Source organism: Lampetra fluviatilis, chromosome 43, assembly GCF_964198595.1.
Source record: "Lampetra fluviatilis chromosome 43, kcLamFluv1.1, whole genome shotgun sequence".
Classification (NCBI taxonomy): domain Eukaryota; kingdom Metazoa; phylum Chordata; class Hyperoartia; order Petromyzontiformes; family Petromyzontidae; genus Lampetra; species Lampetra fluviatilis.
Window position 1 is genome coordinate 9,360,380 of NC_136317.1, and position 18,262 is coordinate 9,378,641.

The following is an 18,262-nucleotide window of genomic DNA, read 5'->3' on the forward strand; positions in this document are numbered from 1 at the left end:
TGTGAGCGTGCGTGAGCATGTGTGTGTCTATGTGTGAGCGTGTGTGTGTCTATGTGTGAGCGTGTGTTTGATCATGTGTGTGGGAGAAGATGACAACCTGCTCGCGGTCTTCCCTGCTACGTGCGAAAGCACAACAAATGTCATCACACCGGCGGCCGAATACCCGACAAAGGTATCCCGGCCTGAAAAGCAACAGCACAGAGAGCATTTCACAAGGTCAGAGCAATGTGAATGTCGGTCCATCGCTGCGAATCAAGTAGCTTAATATCGAGGGCCCCTCCAGTGTGAAATGCGATTCTATTGCGAAGATTCTCCAGTTTAAAGACGTCGACGTCCTTGCATTGGAAGAAACGCATCTGGATCGACAATGCCCTCGATCAAAGATAATCGGATACACTCTCCTTTACTGCAGGCCACCATACAAAACATGGCCTTGCAACATACGTAAAGAACGACCTGAAGGACACGGTCCAAGTCGTGCCACACACCTCGCCACACGACATCGCCATCAAGATCAACGACGTGACAGTGGTCAATGTCTACAAGCCTCCAGATATGGAATGGCCGTGTCCGGCATTACCGCAGCCAAGCCACCCTATCATCCACATAGGCGACTTCAACAGTCATCACACCTTGTGGGGCTAGAGCGCCAACGATAGAGCTGGTGAACAACTGACATCATGGGCAGCGGCAGAAGACCAGCACTTGCTCTATGACACAAAAGACCACGGTACTTTCAAGTCAGCGAGGTGGAAAAAGTGCTATCCGCCCGATTTATGTTTTGTGTCTCGGGACCTGAACAGAAATCCGATGCTGTCGACGAGAACAATCCTAGACGACTTTCCAAATAGCCAACATAGACCTGTAGTGATCCATATCGGTCTTCAGATTCCGCTATTCCGCTGCGCACCAAAACCACGTTGGAATCTGAGATAAGCTGAATAGATAAATTTCACTGCGGACTTGGAAGAATCAGTTGGAATGATACCTTCACACGCAGTCAACTACCGTCGCTTCATTGATCTCATCAAGGCAGTTGCCAAGGCCAACATCGCAAGAGGCTTCAGAAAGGTCTTCACTGCGTGTTGGACTCCAGAAAGCGAACAGCTATTCCGGAAATTCAATGCTGATAAGAAGCAGGAGACTGCAAAAGCCTTACTCGATTCACTGAATTGGCAAAGAAGATAAATGTGGTGCGAAATAGTTGAGGCACTTGACTTTGTAAAATCGAGCCGTAAAGCCTGACGCCTCCTGAGGTTGATTGGAGCTGCCGCGATGCCAGCCTATAAACCTCTGCAAGTCAGTCCTGACGAGATTTCTAGGCATACTTATCAACAATTCACGAACTTCAATCGACAAAAGCATAAGATGGCAAGTCTACAAATAACTTTATTGCACACTAGATAACTGCCAAGAAACCTCAGAATTCTCCCATCCATTCTCAGTGGAGGAAGCAGATGTTGGTATTGCCCAGTTGAAATGCGGGAAAGCCTCAGGTCTTGACGCTATTTATCCAGAATTCATTAAGAACTTGGGACCAAGAGCAAGAAAATGTCTAGGCTGATGCCCACGCTTGATGAAATAGTTCCCCGGGAACAAGCAGGATTTAGAACTGGTCCAAATTGTTGCGACAGCTTTCATCGACCTCTCTTCAGCTTACGATACCGTATGGCGGAAGGGACTACTGCTGAAGCTTGCGAAAGCCATGCCTTGCCGCCCGACAATTAGACTAATCACCGAAATGCTGAGCAACCGATGGCTCACCGTCCACCTTTGTGAAGCTGCCAGCAGCCCACGAAGATTGAACAATGGACTCCTACAGGGACCAGTTCTGGCACCAGCGCTGTTCAATCTATATACTAGTGACATTCCAACGACATATTGTCGTATGTTCACATATGCGGATGATATTGCACTTGAAACCCAAGCACGGAATATGGAGGACACTGAGGCAGTCCTCAAAACAGATCTGAAGACTCTGGAAGAATACTTCAAGAATTGGCGCCTTAAGCCAAACCCATCGAAGAGCATCATCTCCGCCTTCCACCTGAACAACAGACAAGCTTCTAAAATGTTGAACGTTAACTTCTGCAGGCGGCGAAACTAAGGCATGATGAACACCCTCGGTATCTAGGAGTTACTCTGGATCGGACGCTTATCTACCATCACCACCTCAAACAAGCTAAAGGTAAAAGAAAGCATGAGTGAATATTATTCAGAAACTTGCAGGAACAACCTGGGGAAGCGATGCCTGCACGTTCAAGATATCGACGCAGGCCCTAGTTCACTCCACTGTGGAGTACTGTGCACCGTTGTGGGGTGCAAGCCCTCACACGAACCTTGTCGACGCCGATATTAACAACGCGCTGTTGTTAATTAATATCATCAGCGGTTCTCTAAAGTTTACTCCGCTCCCGTGGCTTCCAGTGCTGGCGAATATCGCTCCGGCCAACATGCGACACAATGATGCAACGACACGGGAGGACAACAACAATATAATGAAAAACTTCACTCTGCCGCTCCATCAAGATCTAAAGGAACCCCCATGCCCAAGGCTAAAATCCAGGAAACCGTTCTGGATACGTGCCTCTACAGCCGAAAATAAAGACACCTCCACTCGGTGATCTGAATCATGGGCGGCTATGGACGTGGCAAACAAAAACATAATTCACGATCCGACGGTGGAAGTACCGGGATTCTCTCTTCCAAGACGACTATGGACCACACTGAACCGCGCTCAAACACAACACGGCAGATGTGCGTACGCATTCCATAAATGGAAGATCAAAGAATCGCCCAACCTGGACTGTCGAGATGTCCAAATCATCAAGGACATCACCGATGAATGCTCCATCCATGCACATCCTGGCGGTATCGCTGAAATCCACACTGCGTCAACCACATCATTGGACTGGATGAGGAACCTTTGCATTAATTGATGACGATCATTAAGAAAAAAATTAAACTGTTGCTTTTTTCAATGCCATACGAAAGAAGAAGAATAAGAATCGTGTGTATGTGTCTGTGTGTGAGCATGTGTATCATTTATGGGAGCGGCAGTGTTGTGGTTTAGCACGCTGCAATTCGAACCCGGCGACCCGAGTTCGATTCCCGTCCACGGTCAAGACCAATGACGAATATCTGAAAAAAAATAGTACCTGCTGCGATGTGTGAACATCGCAACTTGGGAGACAAAGGCGGCCGGGCATGGTGCTGGCCACCCCCCCTCGTGTTCCTTGCCGGCCTTCATAGGTCCGTGCTAACAGCACTTGTCCCAACAGTATATGAAGGCTATAAGGGGGATCTTTGTCTTTGGGCGTGTTTATGAACATGTCTGTGTGTGTGTTCCTGCGTGTGTGTGAGTATGTGCTGCCCTCCCCCGATCTCGCCGTGAGTCTCGCGAGATCTCGACTCTGCTCGTGCACGGGAACAAAATCGCGCTCGGCTCAGAGCGCGGGGCGACACGGGGCGAGCAGCGGCGAGGTGCGTGCGGGTGCCTGTGCGTGTGGGTGACAGCGTGAGTGGGTGACAGTGTGTGTGTGAGTGGGTGACAGCGTGAGTGGGTGACAGTGTGTGAGTGATAGTGTGCGTGTGGGTGACAGCGTGAGTGGGTGTCAGTGTGTGTGTGGTGTTGTCAGTGTGTGTGAGTGACAGTGTGTGTTGTGTTGTCAGTGTGTGTGGGTGACAGTGTTTGGATGACAGCGTGAGTGGGTGACAGACAGTGTGTGAGTGAGAGTGTGTGAGTGGGTGTCAGTGTGAGTGGGTGTCAGTGCGCGTGTGTGAGTGACAGTGTGTGTGAGTGAGTGGGTGAGTGGGTGTCAGTGTGAGTGGGTGTCAGTGCGTGTGGGTGACAGCGTGAGTGGGTGACAGTGTGTGTGAGTGACAGCGTGTGTGTGTGTGGGTGACAGTGTGTGAGTAGGTGATAGTGTGAGTGGGTGACAGTGTGTGAGTGGGTGACAGTGTGTGAGTGGGTGACAGTGTGTGAATGGGTGACAGTGTGTGTGTTGGTGACAGTGTAAGTGTGAGTGGGTGACAGTGTGTGAGTGGGTGACAGTGTGTGAGTGGGTGACAGTGTGTGAGTGGGTGACAGCGTGAGTGGGTGACAGTGTGTGAGTGGGTGACAGTGGGTATTGTGTTGTCAGTGTGTGTGGGTGTCAGTGTGTGTGTGGGTGTGTGAGTGGGTGACAGTGTGTGAGTGAGTGGGTGACTGTGTGAGTGTGTGAGTGACAGTGTGTGTGTGAGTGGGTGTCAGTGTGAGTGGGTGTCAGTGTGTGTGGGTGACAGTGTGTGTGACAGTGTGTGTGGTGTTGTCAGTGTGTGTGAGTGGGTGTCAGTGTGAGTGGGTGTCAGTGTGAGTGGGTGTCAGTGTGAGTGGGTGTCAGTGTGTGTGAGTGGGTGACAGTGTGTGTGAGTGACAGTGTGAGTGGGTGACAGTGTGTGTGGTGTTGTCAGTGCGTCTGCGTGTAGATGGTAGTGTGGATGTTACTGTGTGTGTGCGCGCGTATGCCAGCATGTGTACCAGTGTGTGGACCAGAAGGTATTCGTGGAATCTTTATACCAGTGTCTTAGTTTGTGTGCCAATGCGTGTGTGTCAATGCGTGTGTCAGTGTCTGTGTGTCTTATGCGTGCGTGTGTGTTAGTGTCTGTGTGTCTATGCGTGCGTGTGTGCCAGTGTCTGTGTGTCTATGCGTGCGTGTGTGTCAGTCTCTGTGTGTCTATGCGTGTGTGTGTGTCAGTGTCTGTGTGTCTATGCGTGCGTGTGTGTCAGTGTCTGTGTGTCTATGCGTGTGTGTCAGTGTCTGTGTGTCTATGCGTGTGTGTGTCAGTGTCTGTGTGTCTATGCGTGTGTGCCAGTGTCTGTGTGTCTGTGCGTGTGTGTGTGTCAGTGTCTGTGTGTCTATGCGTGTGTGTGTGTCAGTGTCTGTGTGTCTATGCGTGTGTGTCAGTGTCTCTGTCTATGCGTGTGTGTGCCAATATCTGTGTGTCTATGTGTGTGTGTGTGCCAGTGTCTGTGTGTCTATGCGTGTGTGTGTGTCAGTGTCTGTGTGTCTATGCGTGTGTGTCAGTGTATGTGTGTCTTATGCGTGCGTGTGTGTTAGTGTATGTGTGTCTATGCGTGCGTGTGTGCCAGTGTCTGTGTGTCTATGCGTGCGTGTGTTAGTCTCTGTGTGTCTATGCGTGTGTGTGTGTCAGTGTCTGTGTGTCTATGCGTGCGTGTGTGTTAGTGTCTGTGTGTCTATGCGTGCGTCTGTGCCAGTGTCTGTGTGTCTATGCGTGTGTGTCAGTGTCTGTGTGTCTATGCGTGTGTGTGTCAGTGTCTGTGTGTCTATGCGTGTGTGTGGGCCAGTGTCTGTGTGTCTATGCGTGTGTGTGTGTCAGTGTCTGTGAGTCTATGCGTGTGTGTGTGCCAGTGTGTGTGTGTCTGTGCGTGTGTGTGTGTCAGTGTCTGTGTGTCTATGCGTGTGTGTGTGTCAGTGTCTGTGCGTCTATGCGTGTGTGTGTCAGTGTATCTGTCTATGCGTGTGTGTGCCAATATCTGTGTGTCTATGTGTGTGTGTGTGTCTGTGTGTCTATGCGTGTGTGTGTGTCAGTGTCTGTGTGTAGATGCGTGTGTGTGTGTCAGTGTCTGTGTGTAGATGCGTGTGTGTGTGTCAGTGTCTGTGTGTCTATGCGTGTGTGTGGGCCAGTGTCTGTGTGTCTATGCGTGTGTGTCAGTGTCTGTGTGTTTATGCGTGTGTGCCAGTGTCTGTGTGTCTATGCGTGTGTGCCAGTGTATGTGTGTCTATGCGAGTGTGTCAGTGTCTGTGTGTCTATGCGTGTGTGTGTGCCAGTGTCTGTGTGTCTATGCGTGTGTGTGTGTCAGTGTCTGTGTGTCTATGCGTGTGTGTGTCAGTGTCTGTGTGTCTATGCGTGTGTGTCAGTGTCTGTGTGTCTATGCGTGTGTGTGCCAGTGTCTGTGTGTCTATGCGTGTGTGCCAGTGTTTGTGTGTCTATGCGTGTGTGTGTGTCAGTGTCTGTGTGTAGATGCGTGTGTGTGTGTCAGTGTCTGTGTGTCTATGCGTGTGTGTCAGTGTCTGTGTGTATATGCGTGTGTGTTTTGCCAGTGTCTGTGTGTCTATGCGTATGTGTGTGCCAGTGTCTGTGTGTAGATGCGTGTGTGTGTGCCAGTGTCTGTGTGTCTGTGCGTGTGTGTGTGCCAGTGTCTGTATGTCTATGCGTGTGTGTGTGTCAGTGTCTGTGTGTCTATGCGTGTGTGTCAGTGTCTGTGTGTCTATGCATGTGTGTGTGTGTGTCAGTGTCTGTGTGTCTATGCGTGTGTGTGTGCAGTCGCTGTGTCTGTGCCCGTTTGCGAGTGCGGGTCTGTGCAAGTGAGTGTGCCAGTGCGTGCGGATTTAACTGTGTCACTGTGTGTCACTGTGTGTACGTGTGCGTCAGTGCGTATATGAGTGCTGTATTGTCAGTGCGTGTGAGTGTGTGCATGTTTGTCATTGTGGTCTGTGCTGTCAGTGCCTGGGGTGTTCCAATGTGCCTGTGTGTGAGTGTTTGTGTTCATGTGTGTGTGTGTTTGTGTTCATGTCTGTGTGTTGATGTATTTTGATCAGTGTGTGCCAATGCGTGTGTGAGTGTATATGTACACGTCATGTACGACTGCTGATGTACACGTGTCTGCGTGTGCATGAGGTGCGTGCGTGTCTGTGTATGGCTCAATCATTGCGTACATGTGTACGGCTACGGGATTGTGTGTCAGTGTGTGTGTGTGATCGTGTGTGCTGTGCCAGTGCTGGTGTCAGTGTGCCGCCTTGCGGAGCGGTGGCGCAGTGGTTAGCGCTACGAATAATAGTGGCGAATACTTGAGCGGGTCCCGAGCCTACTCTAGGTCGACTCAGCCTCAAACGAGTATCAGGTGCGATGTGTAAACATCGCCACTTGGGAGACAAAGGCGACCGGGCGTGGTTTTCGCCTCCCACCCCGTTCGTGTGCCGTGGATGGCTTTTTCACAGGTGCCACTCGCTGACAGCACTTGCCCCAACACTCTGTTGAGGCTATGGGGGAGATCTCTGTCTTTGTATGTGGAGAGCGGTGGTGCAGTGGTTAGCGCTACGAACCCGGCCACCCGAGTTGGATTCCCGCTCACGGCGAATATCTGAATTGGTAATGGGACTCCCCCAGGTCGCTCGCCAACATCACTTGTCAAGGCGAGACGGGGATGTTTGTGTATCTGGTTTGTGTATGCCACGGTGCGTGTTGGTGCGTATGAGTTTGTGTTTGCTTGTTCTTTATGTGGCTTCGTGTTGTTGTGTGTCTCTGTCTCTCTGCGCGTGTCTCCGTGTCTCTACCTGCCTGTGTGTGTCCCCGTGCCTCTGTGTGTCTGTGTGTGTCTCCGTGCCTCTACCTGTCTGTGTGTGTCCCCGTGCCTCTGTGTCTGTGTGTGTCTCCGTGCCTCTACCTGTCTGTGTGTGTCCCCGTGCCTCTGTGTGTCTGTGTGTGTCTCCGTGCCTCTACCTGTCTGTGTGTGTCCCCGTGCCTCTACCTGTCTGTGTGTGTCCCCGTGCCTCTACCTGTCTGTATGTGTCCCCGTGCCTCTACCTGTCTGTGTGTGTCCCAGTGCCTCTACCTGTCTGTGTGTGTCCCCGTGCCTCTGTGTATGTGGCTTCGTGTTGTTGTGTGTCTCTGTCTCCCTGCGCGTGTCTCCGTGTGTATAGACCCGTGTCTCTGTTTCTGTACCAGGCGATGTGCGTTGGCGTGTTTGTCTGTGTGCCATTTGAACACGGAGCCGGCTTTCGCGACCAATATTACCCATAGCAGGGTTTTTGGGTTGTATTGTGTAAATACGAGATGTTGACTCACGACTGAGGTGTGCAGTACTCCACGTGTGTGTGGAGCGGTGGCGCAGTGGTTAGCGCACTGCGCTACACACCCCAGGACCGGGCTCATTTCCCGCTCACGACCAATACGAGTGGGGAAGATATATAAATATATAGTGCACGTGAACGTGTCCAGAGTCTCCCCTAGGTCGGCTCAGCCGTCAATGACTCCGTACATGGTGCGGTGTGTAAACATCAACACTGGGGAGACAAAGCCGGCCACAGGGGGGACAAATCGTGTTAGCGAGTGAGGATCACGCCCGTCTCTCCCCAAGCGCCAATGTTTGCACACCGTACCAAGAAATCACGTCGGGCTGAGTCGAGATGAGAGGAGTCCGCCACTGACGGTGGCCGTGAGCAGGAATCACCGGGGGGGGGGGGGGGGTTCGCAGAGCGCAGTGCGCTAACCACTACGCCCACCGCTCTGTGCGTACACACACACTACTATAACATGGTACACGTGTAGCTTCATATAAACACACACACTCACTACTATAACATGTTACACGTGTAGCTTCATACACACACTACTATAACATGTTACACGTGTACCTTCATATAAACACACACACTCACACTACTATAACATGTTACACGTGTAGCTTCATATAAACACACACACTACTATAACATGTTACACGTGTATCTTCATATAAACACACACACACACTACTATAACATGTTACACGTGTAGCTTCATATAAACACACACACTCACACTACTATAACATGTTACACGTGTAGCTTCATATAAACACACACACACACACTACTATAACATGTTACACGTGTAGCTTCATATAAACACACACACTACTATAACATGTTACACGTGTATCTTCATATAAACACACACACACACTACTATAACATGTTACACGTGTAGCTTCATATAAACACACACACTACTATAGCATGTTACACGTGTAGCTTCATATAAACACACACACTACTATAACATGTTACACGTGTAGCTTCATATAAGCGTACACACACACTACTATAACATGTTACACGTGTAGCTTCATATAAACACACACACACACTACTATAACATGTTACACGTGTAGCTTCATATAAACACACACACTACTATAGCATGTTACACGTGCAGCTTCATATAAACACACACACACACTACTATAACATGTTACACGTGTAGCTTCATATAAACACACACACTACTATAACGTGTTACACGTGTAGCTTCATATAAACACACACACACACTACTATAACATGTTACACGTGTAGCTTCATATAAACACACACACTACTATAGCATGTTACACGTGTAGCTTCATATAAACACACACACTACTATAACATGTTACACGTGTAGCTTCATATAAACACACACACTACTATAACATGTTACACGTGTAGCTTCATATAAGCGTACACACACACACTACTATAACATGTTACACGTGTAGCTTCATATAAACACACACACTACTATAACATGTTACACGTGTAGCTTCATATAAGCGTACACACACACTACTATAACATGTTACACGTGTAGCTTCATATAAGCGTACACACACACTACTATAGCATGTTACACGTGTAGCTTCATATAAGCGTACACACACACACCTTTGAAGGCCGGCACGGCGAACCGATCATGGGGTGGGTGGGTGGTCAACAGCACGCGCGGCCGCCTTTGTCTCGCATCCACAAATAATTCTTTGAGACTTTCTCGGTGGGCAAATGTGGGTACGCGCCTATGTGTACAGGGTGGTGTGTATGTAGCTGTCTATGTGGGCGTACCTGGAGCGGTTTGTCAACATTGCCACTGGGGAGACAAAGGCGGCCGGGCGTGGTTCTGGCCACCCACCACTTCGTATGCCGTGTCGGCCTTCACAGGCGCTCGCTAGCAGCACTTGCTCACGACCAACACCACGAACGATTATCTGAAGTAGCCCAGGGCCTTTCCTCTAGGTGGACTCAGCCTTACATGAGTATCTGGTGCTGTGTGTAAACCATCAGCATTTGGGAGACAAAGGCTGTACACCTTTCGTGTGCGCACACACACACGCAATGTGGGTTGTCATCAACAATGCGTGGGCTACCACGCGAACTCACACGGCGACGACGCGAATTCCGTCGGAAGAAAAAAAACGACTGCCCGTGGCTGTGTGCGTGTTTTTTGTGCCTGTGTGTGTGTGGCTGTGTGTGGATGTGGCTGTGTGTGGATGTGGCTGTGTGTGTGTGGCTGTGTGTGTGTGGCTGTGTGTGTGTGGCTGTGTGTGTGTGGCTGTGTGTGTGTGGCTGTGTGTGTGTGGCTGTGTGTGTGTGGCTGTGTGTGTGTGGCTGTGTGTGTGTGTGTGGATGTGTGTGTGTGTGGATGTGACTGTGTGTGTGGCTGTGTGTGTATGTGACTGTGTGTGTGTGTGGCTGTGTGTGTGTGTGGCTGTGTGTGTGGCTGTGTGTGTGTGGATGTGGCTGTGTGTGTATGGCTGTGTGTGGCTGTGTGTGTGGATGTGACTGTGTGTGGATGTGACTGTGTGTGTGTGTGGCTGTGTGTGTGTGTGGCTGTGTGTGTGGCTGTGTGTGTGTGTGTGGATGTGGCTGTGTGTGTGGCTGTGTGTGTATATGTGGCTGTGTGTGAGTGAGTGTGGATGAGGCTGTGTGTATGTGGATATGTGGGGAGCGGTGGTGTAGCGGTTAGCGCTACGCTGCACTACGAACCGGACGACCCGAGTTCGATTCCCGCTCGCAGCCAACACCAGTGACGATTATCTGAACCGGTGTGGGCCTCCTCTAGGTCGACTCAGCCTCAAGTGGTTCTGGCCACCCACCCCCTCGTGTACCGTGCCAGCCTTCAAAAATGCTTCCTAACGGGACTTACCGCGACACCCTATCCAGGCTCTACGGGGGATCGTTGTCTTTATCTTTAGCTGGATTTGTCAATGTCTATAGCAATGCGTGTGAGACGGTGTACAGTCATACCTCGGTATACGACCGGTTTGGAATACGTCGAATTTGGTATACGTCGTGTTTTGACGGGAAAACATGTCTTGGGATACGACGTATTGCTTGGGATACGACGTCTTGCTTGGGATACGACGCGCTTGCTAGAACTTGTATGGGTCGGGATGAGTCACCGCGTACCCGAGTAGACCCCGTTCACGACTCCTCCCCTTCCTCACCACCATCCTCGTAGGCTATCAAGTCCTCTCAGCAAGGTAAAGTGATGTAAAATTTTATTTTAATTTATTTGTATTTATGCATTTATTTAAATATATGTATGCATTTTAGTAATAAGTAGTGTCTAAATTTTTTTTATACAACCTCATTATGCCATATAAAATATAGCTTCTTATACTCTGAAACGGATTATTTTCTTTCCCTTTATTTCTTATGGGAAAAATTCGTTTGGTATACGTCATTTTCTTCTGGAACGAATTAATGACGTATTCCGAGGTACCACTGTATATTGTGTGTGAGAGGCATATGGTTGTACGGTACTGTATGTGGGACGGACCTGAGTCCGGTTCCTGACCACGGCTGACAGCGGTGGCGAGTGATATCTGAACCGGTTTCGGTCCTCCCCGACGCATCGCCAATGGTGCTGTCCACGCCACTCTGTCGTGTCCCGTGACGACCTTGATGGGTGCTCGCTAACAGCGCCGCTTGCCCCGACAGTCAAAGGCGACACGGGTTATATTTGTGTGTGTGTATGTGTATGTGTGTGTATGTGTGTGTGTGTATGTGTGTGTGTATGCATGTGTGTGTGTATGTATGTGTGAGTGTGTATGTATGTGTGTGTGTATGTGTGTGTGTATGTGTGGGAGCGGTAGTGTAGCGGTTAGCGCGCTGCGCTATGAACCTGGCGACCCGGGTTCGATTCCCGCTCACGGCTAACACCAGTGACGATTATCTGAACCGGTCCTGGGCCTCCCCAAGGTCGACTCAGCCTTAAATGAGTACCTGGTGCGGTGTGTAAACATCGCCACTGGGGAGACAAAGGCGGTCGGGCGTGGTGCTGGCCACCCACCCCCTCGTGTACCGTTCCGGCCTTCATAGGTGCTCGCTAACAGCACTTGCCCCTACAGTCTGTTAAGGCTATACGGGGGATCTTTGTGTATGTGTGTGTGTGTGCGTATGCGTGTGTGTGTATGAACCGGTCTTGGGCCACCGTGAGGTCGACTCAGCCTTACATGAGTACCTAATGTGGTGTGAAAACATCAGCATTGGGGAGACAAAGGCGGTCGGGCGTGTTGCTGGCCACTCATCCCCCACGTGTGATGTGCCGTCCTTCATCGGTGCTCGCGAACAGCACTTGCCCCAAAAGTCTGTTGAAGGCTATACGGGGGATCTTTGTATGTGTTTACCTCTCCGGCTTATTGCTTATTTTATTTTTACATTAAAGGCCACTGTTATTGACGAATGTGTTGAGTTGTTTTTGTTTATGTAATTGTGTCTTTGTGTATGTGTGTCTGTGTGTGTGTCAGGGCGTTGTCTGTGCATTGGGTTGTGTGTTGGTGTGATTGTGTATCAGGTGTGTGTGAGTGTGTCTGTGAAGGCTGTTGGTATGTGCGTGTCATGTATGTGCGTGTGTGTCTTTGTGCCTGTTTGTACTTGATATGAGTGTGCGTGTGTATGTGGCCGGGCATGGTGCTCGCTAACAGCACTGCTTGCCCCGACAGTCTCTTCAGGTTATATGAGGGACCTTTGTCTTTGTGCCGTGTGTGTGCAGTGGTGGTGTGTGTGTGTAGTAGTGGTGGTGTGCGTGTGTGTAGTAGTGGTGTGTGTGTAGTGGTGGTGTGCGTGTGTGTAAGAGTGGTGGTGTGCGTGTGTGTGTGATAGTGGTGGTGGTGGTGTGCGTGTGTAGTGGTGGTGGTGTGTGTGTGTAGTGGTGGTGTGTGCGTGTGTGTGTGTAGTAGTGGTGGTGTGCGTGTGTAGTGGTGGTGTGCGTGTGTGTGTAGTGGTGGTGTGTGTGTGTGTAGTGGTGGTGTGCGTGTGTAGTGGTGGTGTGTGTGTGTAGTGGTGGTGTGCGTGTGTGTGCGCAGTGGTGGTGGTGTGCGTGTGTGTAGTGGTGGTGGTGTGTGTGTGTGTGTAGTGGTGGTGGTGTGCGTGTGTAGTGGTGTGTGTAGTTGTGTGTGTGTAGTGGTGGTTCTGTGTGTGTAGTGGTGGTGTGTGTAGTGGTATGTGTGTGTGTGTAGTGGTGATGGTGGTGTGTGTGTGTAGTGGTGTGTGTAGTGGTGTGTGTGTGTAGTGGTGTGTGTGTGTGTGTAGTGGTGGTGTGTGTAGTGGTGTGTGTGTAGTGGTGGTGTGTGTGTGTAGTGGTATGTGTGTAGTGGTGGTGTGTGTGTAGTGGTGTGTGTGTAGTGGTGTGTGTGTGTAGTGGTGTGTGTAGTCGTGTGTGTGTGTAGTGGTGTGTGTGTGTAGTAGTTGTGTGTGTAGTGGTGGTGTGTGTGTAGTGGTGTGTGTAGTGGTATGTGTGTGTAGTAGTGGTGTGTGTGTGTAGTGGTACGTGTAGTGGTGGTGTGTGTGTAGTGGTGTGTGTAGTGGTGTGTGTGTAGTAGTGGTGTGTGTGTAGTGGTGGTGTGTGTGTAGTGGTGGTGTGTGTGTAGTGGTGGTGTGTGTGTGTAGTGGTGGTGTGTGTAGTGGTGGTGGTGTGTGTATTGGTGGTGTGTGTAGTGGTATGTGTGTGTGTAGTCGTGGTGGTGGTGTGTGTGTGTAGTGGGGTGTGTGTGTAGTGGTGTGTGTGTGTGTAGTGGTGTGTGTGTTTGTGGTGGTGTGTGTTTGTAGTGGTGTGTCTGTGTAGTGGTGGTGTGTGTGTAGTGGTGTGTGTGTGTGTAGTGGTGGTGTGTGTGTAGTGTGTGTGTGTAGTGTGTGTGTGGTGGTGGTGTGTGTGTAGTGGTGGTGTGTGTGTAGTGGTGTGTGTAGTGGTGTGTGTGTAGTAGTGGTGTGTGTGTGTGTAGTGGTGGTGTGTGTGTAGTGGTGGTGTGTGTGTGTGTAGTGGTGGTGTGTGTGTAGTGGTGGTGTGTGTGTGTAGTGGTGGTGTGTGTAGTGGTATGTGTGTGTAGTGGTGGTGGTGTGTGTGTAGTGGTGGTGTGTGTAGTGGTATGTGTGTGTGTAGTCGTGGTGGTGGTGTGGGTGTGTAGTGGGGTGTGTGTGTAGTGGTTTGTGTGTGTGTAGTGGTGTGTGTGTGTTTGTGGTGGTGTGTGTTTGGAGTGGTGTGTGTTTGTCGTGGTGTGTGTGTGTGTAGTGGTGGTGGGTGTGTAGTGGTGTGTGTGTAGTGGTGTGTGTAGTGGTGTGTGTAGTGGTGGTGTGTGTTTGTAGTGGTGTGTGTAGTGGTGTGTATGTGTAGTAGTGGTGGGTGTGTGTAGTGGTGGTGTGTGTGTAGTGGTGGTGTGTGTGTGTAGTGGTGGTGTGTGTGTATAGTGATGGTGTGTGTGTATAGTGATGGTGTGTGTAGTGGTATGTGTGTGTGTAGTGGTGGTGTGTGTGTGCAGTGGTGTGTGTGTGTAGTGGTGTGTGGTGTGTGTGTAGTGGTGGTGTGTGTGTAGTGGTGTGTATGTGGTGTGGTGTGTGTAGTGGTGGTGTGTGTGTGTGTAGTGGTGTGTGTGTGGTGGTGGTGTGTGTTTGTAGTGGTGTGTGTAGTGGTGTGTGTGTGTAGTAGTGGTGGGTGTGTGTAGTGGTGGTGTGCGTGTAGTGGTGGTGTGTGTAGTGGTGGTGTGTGTGTATAGTGATGGTGTGTGTAGTGGTATGTCTGTGTGTAGTGGTGGTGTGCGTGTGTGTGTAGTGGTGGTGTGTGTGTGTGTAGTGGTGGTGTGCGTGTGTAGTGGTGGTGTGTGTGTGTAGTGGTGGTGTGCGTGTGTGTGCGCAGTGGTGGTGGTGTGCGTGTGTGTAGTGGTGGTGGTGTGTGTGTGTGTAGTGGTGGTGGTGTGCGTGTGTAGTGGTGTGTGTAGTTGTGTGTGTGTGTAGTGGTGGTTCTGTGTGTGTAGTGGTGGTGTGTGTAGTGGTATGTGTGTGTGTAGTGGTGATGGTGGTGTGTGTGTGTAGTGGTGTGTGTAGTGGTGTGTGTGTGTAGTGGTGTGTGTGTGTGTAGTGGTGGTGTGTGTAGTGGTGTGTGTGTAGTGGTGTGTGTGTGTGTAGTGGTATGTGTGTAGTGGTGGTGTGTGTGTAGTGGTGTGTGTGTAGTGGTGTGTGTGTGTAGTGGTGTGTGTAGTCGTGTGTGTGTGTAGTGGTGTGTGTGTGTAGTAGTTGTGTGTGTAGTGGTGGTGTGTGTGTAGTGGTGTGTGTAGTGGTATGTGTGTGTAGTAGTGGTGTGTGTGTGTAGTGGTACGTGTAGTGGTGGTGTGTGTGTAGTGGTGTGTGTAGTGGTGTGTGTGTAGTAGTGGTGTGTGTGTAGTCTTGGTGTGTGTGTAGTGGTGGTGTGTGTGTAGTGGTGGTGTGTGTGTGTAGTGGTGGTGTGTGTAGTGGTATGTGTGTGTAGTGGTGGTGGTGTGTGTGTGTATTGGTGGTGTGTGTAGTGGTATGTGTGTGTGTGTAGTCGTGGTGGTGGTGTGTGTGTGTAGTGGGGTGTGTGTGTAGTGGTGTGTGTGTGTGTAGTGGTGTGTGTGTTTGTGGTGGTGTGTGTTTGTAGTGGTGTGTCTGTGTAGTGGTGGTGTGTGTGTAGTGGTGTGTGTGTGTGTGTAGTGGTGGTGTGTGTGTAGTGTGTGTGTGTAGTGTGTGTGTGGTGGTGGTGTGTGTGTAGTGGTGGTGTGTGTGTAGTGGTGGTGTATGTGTAGTGGTGTGTGTAGTGGTGTGTGTGTAGTAGTGGTGTGCGTGTGTGTAGTGGTGGTGTGTGTGTAGTGGTGGTGTGTGTGTGTGTAGTGGTGGTGTGTGTGTAGTGGTGGTGTGTGTGTGTAGTGGTGGTGTGTGTAGTGGTATGTGTGTGTAGTGGTGGTGGTGTGTGTGTAGTGGTGGTGTGTGTAATGGTATGTGTGTGTGTAGTCGTGGTGGTGGTGTGGGTGTGTAGTGGGGTGTGTGTGTAGTGGTTTGTGTGTGTGTAGTGGTGTGTGTGTGTTTGTGGTGGTGTGTGTTTGGAGTGGTGTGTGTTTGTCGTGGTGTGTGTGTGTGTAGTGGTGGTGGGTGTGTAGTGGTGTGTGTGTAGTGGTGTGTGTAGTGGTGTGTGTAGTGGTGTGTGTAGTGGTGTGCGTAGTGGTGGTGTGTGTTTGTAGTGGTGTGTGTAGTGGTGTGTATGTGTAGTGGTGGTGGGTGTGTGTAGTGGTGGTGTGTGTGTAGTGGTGGTGTGTGTGTGTAGTGGTGGTGTGTGTGTATAGTGATGGTGTGTGTAGTGGTATGTGTGTGTGTAGTGGTGGTGTGTGTGTGCAGTGGTGTGTGTGTGTAGTGGTGTGTGTGTGTGGTGTGTGTGTAGTGGTGGTGTGTGTGTAGTGGTGTGTATGTGGTGTGGTGTGTGTAGTGGTGGTGTGTGTGTGTGTAGTGGTGTGTGTGTGGTGGTGGTGTGTGTTTGTAGTGGTGTGTGTAGTGGTGTGTGTGTGTAGTAGTGGTGGGTGTGTGTAGTGGTGGTGTGTGTGTAGTGGTGGTGTGTGTGTGTAGTGGTGGTGTGTGTGTATAGTGATGGTGTGTGTAGTGGTATGTCTGTGTGTAGTGGTGGTGTGTGTGTGTAGTGGTGTGTGTGTGTAGTGGTGTGTGTGTGTAGTGGTGGTGTGTGTGTGTAGTGGTGTGTGCGTGTGTAGTAGTGGTGGTTTGTGTGTGTAGTGGTGGTGTGCGTGTGTGTGTAGTGGTGGTGTGTGTGTGTAGTGGTGGTGTGCGTGTGTAGTGGTGTGCATGTGTGTAGTGGTGGTGTGCGTGTGTGTGCGCAGTGGTGGTGGTGTGCGTGTGTGTGTAGTGGTGGTGTGCGTGTGTGTGTAGTGGTGGTGGTGTGTGTGTGTAGTGGTGGTGTGCGTGTGTGTGTAGTGGTGGTGTGCGTGTGTGTGTAGTGGTGTGTGTGTGTAGTGGTGTGTGTGTAGTGGTGTGTGTGTGTAGTGGTGGTGTGTGTGTGTGTAGTGGTGTGTGCGTGTGTAGTAGTGGTGGTTTGTGTGTGTAGTGGTGGTGTGCGTGTGTGTAGTGGTGGTGTGTGTGTAGTGGTGGTGTGCGTGTGTAGTGGTGTGTGTGTGTAGTGGTGGTGTGCGTGTATGTGCGCAGTGGTGGTGGTGTGCGTGTGTGTGTAGTGGTGGTGGTGTGCGTGTGTGTGTAGTGGTGGTGGTGTGCGTGTGTAGTGGTGTTGGTGTTCGTGTGTGTGTATACTGGTGTGTGTAGTTGTGGTGTGTGTGTAGTCGTGGTTCTGTGTGTGTAGTGGTGGTGTCTGTAGTGGTATGTTTGTGTGTAGTGGTGGTGTGTGTGTGTAGTGGTGTGTGTGTGTACTGGTGGTGTTTGTGTGGTGTGTGTGTAGTTGTGTGTGTGTGTAGTGGTGGTGTGTGTTTGTAGTGGTGTGTGTAGTAGTGGTGTGTGTGTAGTGGTGTGTGTGTAGTGGTGGTGTGTGTGTGTAGTGGTGGTATGTGTGTAGTGGTGTGTGTGTGTGTGGTGGTGTGTGTGTGTTTAATGGTGGTGTGTGTGTAGTGGTGTGTGTGTGTAGTTGTGGTGTGTGTGTAGTGGTGGTGTGTGTAGTGGTGGTGGTGTGTGTGTAGTGGTGGTGTGTAGTGGTGGTGTGTGTGTGTAGTGGTGGTGTGTGTAGTGGTATGTCTGTGTAGTGGTGGTGGTGTGTGTGTAGTGGTGGTGTGTGTAGTGGTATGTGTGTGTGTAGTCGTGGTGGTGGTGTGGGTGTGTAGTGGGGTGTGTGTGTAGTGGTTTGTGTGTGTGTAGTGGTGTGTGTGTTTGTGGTGGTGTGTGTTTGGAGTGGTGTGTGTTTGTCGTGGTGTGTGTGTGTGTAGTGGTGGTGGGTGTGTAGTGGTGTGTGTGTAGTGGTGGTGTGTGTAGTGGTGGTGTGTGTTTGTAGTGGTGTGTGTAGTGGTGTGTATGTGTAGTAGTGGTGGGTGTGTGTAGTGGTGGTGTGTGTGTGTAGTGGTGGTGTGTGTGTATAGTGATGGTGTGTGTAGTGGTATGTGTGTGTGTAGTGGTGGTGTGTGTGTGCAGTGGTGTGTGTGTGTAGTGGTGTGTGTGTGTGGTGTGTGTATAGTGGTGGTGTGTGTGTAGTGGTGTGTATGTGGTGTGGTGTGTGTAGTGGTGGTGTGTGTGTGTGTAGTGGTGTGTGCGTGGTGGTGGTGTGTGTTTGTAGTGGTGTGTGTAGTGGTGTGTGTGTGTAGTAGTGGTGGGTGTGTGTAGTGGTGGTGTGTGTTTAGTGGTGGTGTGTGTGTGTAGTGGTGGTGTGTGTGTATAGTGATGGTGTGTGTAGTGGTATGTCTGTGTGTAGTGGTGGTGTGTGTGTGTAGTGGTGTGTGTGTGTAGTGGTGTGTGTG

The 18,262-nt window shown here is 50.5% G+C and overlaps 1 protein-coding gene across 2 annotated transcripts in view; it reads left to right on the forward strand.

Moving 5' to 3' along the window:
• Nucleotides 1–3,424: 3,424 nt before the first annotated feature.
• The window catches only part of ACHE (acetylcholinesterase (Yt blood group)), a 74,307-nt gene continuing 59,469 nt past the window's right edge, over nucleotides 3,425–18,262 (forward strand). The window contains exon 1 of one of the 2 annotated variants that reach the window (XM_078876329.1): nucleotides 3,425–3,483. The gene's annotated coding sequence lies outside the window, so the exon portion shown is untranslated. The remainder of the gene's footprint in view (nucleotides 3,484–18,262) is intronic. The other variant, XM_078876331.1, reaches the window with a different exon arrangement.